At 41.9% G+C, this 7,458-nt stretch overlaps 1 pseudogene; it reads right to left on the bottom strand.

Annotated features, from left to right (window-relative positions):
• Positions 1–5,053: 5,053 nt before the first annotated feature.
• Positions 5,054–6,734, bottom strand: LOC139021428 (cyclin-T1 pseudogene; annotated as a pseudogene).
• Between the last annotated feature and the right edge of the window lie 724 nt (positions 6,735–7,458).

The following is a 7,458-nucleotide window of genomic DNA, read 5'->3' as shown; positions in this document are numbered from 1 at the left end:
GGTTTTTGTAAGATCCCTTTCTCTAACTTAAGTACTCTTATGTTGTTGAGAAAAGATCTCAATGTCTCACTTTTGCAAGTCAAATAAGTTATAACATTTTTTTTAATTGATGAGGTACAACCTAGAGGAAACATTTGTGGATGCCAGGATTTCATTGGGGCTGATGAGAAGCAGAAAATATTAGTTCTTCTGAAGCAGAAAAAGTGAAATTCTGACCACAGCCTGCTCCGTCTCATGGTTCTGCAGGCTTCTCCCTCCACTTCACCTTCCCCTGAAAATAAATTATGGATTTGATTCCTAAAAGAAGTTATAACCTCAGTGATAATAGTAAGACAGGACACTGAATGTATTTTGACTTCTTTTAAAGATATTTTTATTGATTTCAGAGTGGAAGGGAGAGAGAGAGATAGAAACATCAATAACGAGAGAGAATCACTAATCAGCTGCCTTCTGCATGCCCCATACTGGGGATTGAGCCTGCAACCCGGACATGTGTCCTGACTGGGAATCAAACCATGACTTTCTGGTTCATAGGTGGACGCTCAACCCCTGAGCCCCACCAGCTGGGCTAAATGTATATTTATTTTAAATTGCTTACCTTTCTTTGATGAAAAAAAAAGCTACTTAGATAATCAAATAAAATGTGAAAGTAACCTGGAGTATTAATATCCCCAAACTAGTTCTCATGCAGATTTGATTCCCAACAGGCGAAGTGTGGAAAGTAGCTATGTCATCAATACTAATCAGATAAGAGTTGAAGGGGCCATGCTCAGCAACTACATTTATTTTTTTAATTTTGTTTTATTGCTTAAAGTATTACAAAGGGTATTACATATGTCTCCTCCCCCCCCCCCCTTGACCTTCCCCCAGCCTCCCCTTCCCCCAGTGTCTAGTGTCCATTGGTTATGCTTATATGCATGCATACAAGTCCTTCGGTTGATCTCTTACCCGTCCCCCCCCCCCCCCCAAACCTGCCCGGCCTTCCTGCTGTAGTTTGTCGGTCTGTTCGATGCTGCTCTGCCTCTGTATCTATTTTTGTTCATCAGTTTATAATGGTCTTTATTATCCATAAATGAGTAAAATTATGTGGTATTTTTCTTTCACTGACTGGCTTATTTCACTAAGCATAATGCTCTCCAGTTCCCTCCATGCTGTTGCAAATGGTAAGAATTCCTTCTTTTTTACAGCAGCATAGTATTCCATTGTGTAGATGTACCACCATTTTCTAATCCACTTATCTGCTGATGGGCACTTAGGCTGTTTCCAAATCTTAGCTATGGTAAATTGTGCTGCTATGAACATAGGGATGCATATATCCTTTCTGATTGGTGTTTCTGGTTTCTTAGTATATATTCCTAGAAGTGGGATCACTGGGTCAAATGGGAGTTCCATTTTTAACTTTTTGAGGAAACTCCATACTCTCTTCCATAGTGGCTGCACCAGCCTACATTCCCACCAGCAGTGCATGAGTGTTCCTTTTTCTCTGCATCCTCTCCAGGCAATACTTATATCAGACAAAATATACATCAAAGTGAAGGCTATAACAAGAGATAAGGAAGGCCACTTCATAATACTAAAGGGATCGATACAACAAGAGGATATAACCCGGATCAACATATATGCACCCAATGCAGGAGCACCCAAATACATAAAAAAAAACTCCTGGAAGATATCAAGGGAGAGATCGACAACAATATAATCATAGTAGGGGACTTCAGCAACTACATTTAACATAAGGAGTCTATTCAGAAAATAGTTGTAATCAAGCAATGCCTTCTTAATGTTCTTCTGTATGGATTCAGTGCCACTTTTACCTCTAAAATAAACTATTTCACCTTCTTTTATCTCAGCAGATTAATCTGGAGAATCAAGAATATAAAGGAAAACACTTGTCCAGGCTAAGGGACCCTACTGGTGCACGAATCCGTGCACTGGGCCTCTAGTTTACAAATGAAAATACTGGAGTTCATGTGAATAAGTAACTTACTGAGAGTCACACAGACGTTAAGGGGAAATAAGGATTCAAACACAACAAATCCTTTCTTATGCTTCAAATATTTCTATTTAATTTATTGAATACTTTTACTTTGCTTAGAAAGTTGAGGTGGGGTTTTGGTATAATTTTCCCCAATATAGTCTCAAGAATGCAAATAGTATTATTTAAATATTCACCAAAGGCCCTTTTTATAAAGCAGTTGAATATGGCTTATTGCATGTATATGGAAGAGGTTTTTAACAGTATTGAGTATTTTCAACAGTATTGAGTATTTATTGAAGGATCCTAGAAAATGTTGCTGGAAAACACTTGCCAAGTGCTCACTGTATGAGGAATAATCATCCCTCTGTTCAACAAATACAAAGTAGTCAAGAAGCACTTTCTGTCTGGAATGAAACAAAACCTGAGGCAAGATGAACTTCAACGTTCCTCCAGTCCCATCATTCATCTGATGCTTCAATGTTTTATACTTAATACAATATTACAAACAAATGATGTTTTAGCTCATGTCCAAGTACTTGCAAAACCAGAAAACTCATCTTAAGACAGCTGTGTCTGTTAGAATGTTCTTTCTTACAGTTTTATATAATTGGATTTAATTTTTAAAAATTCCAATATCTCTTTTACATGGTAAATCTTCAGCTGTTTGTAGACAAAGACAACTTCTCTTACACTGCCATCAACCTTTGTCTTCTCCAGGAGAGATGGTCCAAGTTCCTCAACCATTTCTTATATGAAATCATTTCAAGTTCCCTCATGATCCTAGCTGGTCGTCCTTTAATGCCCTCCAGTGCATATTTTCCTCTCCATTAGAATGCCCTGAACTCATTCAACATCCCCTATTCAGTCTAAATACAACAAAGCAGAGCCTTTTATTGAAAAGTAGTCAGGAATACATAGGTAAAAAATACTTTGAAAGAATTGCAAAGTGACACATAATCAAATGCCAATAAATATGGTAAAAGCTACAAATATTGGGCTGAATGGATAGCAAGGGATTCAAACCAGAGAAATCTTTCCATAAAAGAAGAGTTTTGATCAAATATACCATGTATGAGTCACAGAGAAGAATGTGGAAAGCATTTTGTGGGTGGAGATGGCATATTATGTGGTGACTAGAGGTCATAAAGTGGATTTTCTCAACTAGGAAAGAGGCTCTCCATTGAAAATATATGAAGACTGGGAGATTGTGAAAGGGAGAATTCTTAGGGAAGATATAAAGGCTAGAACTAAAATATGTTCATCTTCTTCCATTTGACAGGTGATTTACATATATTATTTCACTTCATCCTCATACTTAACCTGTTGGGCAGCCATAGGCATATTTTAGATGAGAAAAAAAGGACAAAGTTAGTAATAGATGGAATTAGGAGTCAAACCTAAGTTCTGCTTGGCTATAAGGCCTTGGACCTTTCCTCTACATTTCATGGAAAAAGGAACAGTTGGTGGGAATCTCCACATGCCAAGATGAACATAAAAGCTATGATCTTGCTTCTGTTCCATGATGACAGAATGGTTTATTGCTGGAAGTAAAAGTGGTGAATATGCGATGTTTTGGTTTTACCAAATTTGCATATGTAAAATGCTAACTTAAGTAAAATTCTTAATCATTAAAATTTCTGGGTGAAAACACATGCCCAAAGCTATGCTTCCTTAAATCAACAAATGGTTCCTTCTCAGATCACAGTCCAACAAGTGAAAATACACAAATAAAAGTGGCCCCAAAGGAGATAATTTAGGTAATATTGTAGCTTTATTGTCTTCATGTTTCATTGGTGAATCACTTCATTTCATTAACCACATGTTATCTTATCAAATTTTTCATGGAATAGCCGCAATCCAAAGTCATCACATGTTAGAAATTGGAAGTGCTCCTGAAGTTCATCCAATCCAATGTGCTCTGAAAATGAAGAAACTGGTAGCAGAGAGGTTAAGTGACATTTTCAAGTTCACAAAGCCAGTAAGTGATATACACAATTAAAGCCCAAATCTAGGCTTTTGGACTCAACAACTCTCTGTCACCTCATAGGATAAACATCAGCTAAAGGATAAACCTAAAGTAGTGTTGGGGTCCATCCCCAGCAGGTACAGGGGTTCCCAAAGGTGTGGACGAAGTCGGCGAAGAAGGAATGAATGACACGGAGACAATGTTCAGTTGATCAACAGCCTAGCCAGATTCTCTAGCCAGGTTCTAGCCAGGATCTCCAGCCAAGTTCTGTGTTCTATTGTCTTGTTACATCTGTATTTATACCAGTTGATTTTAATCCTATCAATTTCTATTCCAAAGGTTAGGGCCCAGCTCACACCATTGGGGGAGAGACAGATCCATGGCACTGGCCAACATGAGGCCTCAACTTCAGCGTGAACAGAAAGCCCAGGCAACAGCTGTGGGCAAATGGACTATGAGAAGGGGGTCCCTCTTGACACAAGGGCAAGAGAGGCCAATACTGGACAAAGGAGAGTCCTGGGACAGGGCTTTGTTAGCCCAGGATGTCAGGCTCTTGGCACAAGACAACTCCACATATGGGGCATATACCAGATACCCCCAGTCACAGCAGAAAAGGGAGGTGCCCTTCCTGGAACAGTAGGGTAGGGAAATTCTAGAAAAGGCTGCATTCAGGAGAGAAGGAGAAAGGCCAAAGAACCAACAAACATGTAGTCAGATTAAAAAAAAAGAAAAAGGAAAGGAGATGTGGGGCAAAGTTGGGAAATAAGGACAGATAAAAAGGAGGCACATGTGATCCTACCAATGGACAGGTGGTTCCAGCTCACGGCTGCACATCTACTGCAGACGGGCACTGGTCAGGTGTGCTAACTCGGCCTCCCAGGGGTGACGGTCCCCAGGAGGGAGGCAGCGGCTGCTTCTTCTGGAAAGATACAAAACACAACTTCTTCCCCACAACATCATCAGATCTGGTAAAATTCCTGTCTGGTTTATGCATCCTCCTACCAGACTGAGTCGGCAGAGGCTATTGTACGGGAGGCCCAAGGCCTTTTGGCTGCTGTACAACCTACTGCATTGTATTTTTTAAAAATTTAACATATCCAAAGCAGGCATTAAAAAAGAAAATTAGATGGATGAGTCTTGGGCTTTTCTTTGTGCTCCCTGCTTTTTGTGATACTATCATCCACAGAATTGTGCTTGTCAGATGCTGCATGGACTTTTAGTGCACATTTTTATCTCCTCTGGTTTCGAAGAGGCAGCTTTGTCTCCACTTGCCACTGGAATTCTCTCTCTTTTTTTTTCTTTAAATACATATTTTATTGATTTTTTTTTTTTTTTTTTTTTTTTTTTTTACAGAGAGGAAGGGAGAGAGATAGTCAGAAACATCCGTGAGAGAGAAACATCGATCAGCTGCCTCCTGCACATCTCCCACCGGAGATGTGCCCGCAACCAAGGCACATGCCCTTGACCGGAATCGAACCCCTGACCCTTCAGTCCGCCCCTCTATCCACTGAGCCAAACCAGTTTCGGCTGGAATTCTCGTTTTGAGAACTGTTTTTGTCCACCTCCTCCAGTTGCCTCTTCTGGGCAGCCAACTCTTCTGCATGCTTTGCACGGTATTCTTTCAGTGACACTTTAGCTGAGGGCACACTCTTGCTTGTTCTGCTTCTGGGAAATAAATGCATTTGGACTATCCTGCTTCAAGGAATGATCAGCTCCTGTAAGGGCTACATTCTCACTAGTCCAATGACCCCGAGCAGGTTCTAGTTTAAAAGAAGGTTGGGAGGACAGCCAGCGCTCGCCCCGCAATATGGCCACATTGCTTACGTTGCTGGATAACTCTTCAGTGGTTGGAAGGGAAGGCACTGAACTTGTGGTAGACGAGGTTGGCGTGCTTATTAAACCTGCAATAGTTGTGTCTGAAGAGCTTTGAGAAATCACATTGAGGACTGTCTGCTCTGAAGGGTTTGCCTCTGCTCCTCAGTGTGCTGCTTTTGTTTTCGCGTTAGCCGGGCATGCCCTCCAATTCCGAGTACGTGTGAGCCTCTTGACGGTTTCCTCCAGAATCCGTAGAAATTCATGTGTCAGTTCATCTAAAAGTCCCAAGGTCACAGTGGCGTCAACATACTCCCACCAGTGCTTCCCCTCAGATGAGACTGGGATCTCCCAGTTGGACCACTTGCAAGCCAGATGAATGCAGACACAGGCCACTACTGGAGGTGTGTACTGCAGGCTAAATGTGGTCAAATGCAGGCTGTTGGTTGCCGTGAGGTAAGAAGCCTGTGCTAAGTCCTTGCTTGCTCCAACAAGTTGCATGCACTTTAGCACATGTATATGTGGGTGATCAATTGTTAGTTCAGAGCCTAAAGTCTGCAGAAGTAAGCTTTCTAATGTCAGCAGATCTTCAACTTGTTGCAGGTAAGCCTCACTCCTGGTATCAGGAAGTGACTCCTGCGGATGGAGACAAGCATGTGCTACCTTGATGACGTGCTCCGATTTTTGGGGCTGGTCCTCTACTTTAGCTGCTAGAAATAAGGCCGCTGGAGCCACAGTGTATCCATGGAACTGTGTGAAGGAGTGGGCCATGTAGAATCGATGCATGTATACTATAGCAGTGTTGATAGTCAATTGTGAGACATAAAGACGTTGCCCCATGTCCTGGAGCAGATTGGCCGCTTGCTGGCGACAAGCAAGTTCTTTATCTGGGTCCAGCCCAAAGTAACGAGATGGGCTATTTTCCAGCTCTTCCCGAGTAAAATACCACTGTTTGTCGTTCTCTCTCTCTTCCTCCATAGTGCTCCAACCAGAAGGCAGCGGGCGAAGGCTGCAAGCGCTTCCCAGCGTCACTGAAGCGGCGACACACGTCCGGGCGCCGTATGTTGGGGTCTAGCTCCAGCAGGTGCAGGGGTTCCCCAAGGTGTGGGCGGAGGTATCGGGCGAAGAAGGAACGAATGACACGGAGACAGCGTTCAGTTGATCAGCAGCCTAGCCAGGTTCTCTAGCCAGGATCTCCAACCAGGTTCTGTCCAGGATCTCCAGCCAAGGTCTGTGTTCTATAGTCTTGTTACATCTGTATTTATACCAGTTGATGTTAATCCTATCAATTTCTATTCCAAAGGTTAGGGCGTTTCTTATTTCCATTCCAGGGAGTAAAGATTAAGTAGCTTAAGCGGGATTGTTCTAGTTAAAGTGATTAACTACCCCCCTGGCACTTATTTAAGGGGTTTTATTCCCTCCCTAACTTCAGGGGAAAATCCCTACCTGGGGAAACAACCTTTCTCGGAGAGGGGACCTTGGTTAAAACACATAGCGCCAAGAAGGGGTGCAAACATATGAAGAACAGTATGCCATATACTATCATCCACAGAATTGTGCTTGTCAGATGCTGCATGGACTTTTAGTGCGCATTTTTATCTCCTCTGGTTTCGAAGAGGCAGCTTTATCTCCACTTGCCACTGAAATTCTCATTTTTTTAAAAAATATTTTTTTTAATTGATTTTTTACAGAGAGGAAGGGA

Source organism: Myotis yumanensis, unplaced genomic scaffold (assembly GCF_028538775.1).
Source record: "Myotis yumanensis isolate MYYU_CA2020_CCGP unplaced genomic scaffold, mMyoYum1.0.hap1 SCAF_1, whole genome shotgun sequence".
Lineage (NCBI taxonomy): Eukaryota > Metazoa > Chordata > Mammalia > Chiroptera > Vespertilionidae > Myotis > Myotis yumanensis.
The sequence above is the reverse complement of the archived record's forward strand: the minus strand, read 5'-3'. Positions and strand labels throughout refer to the sequence as shown.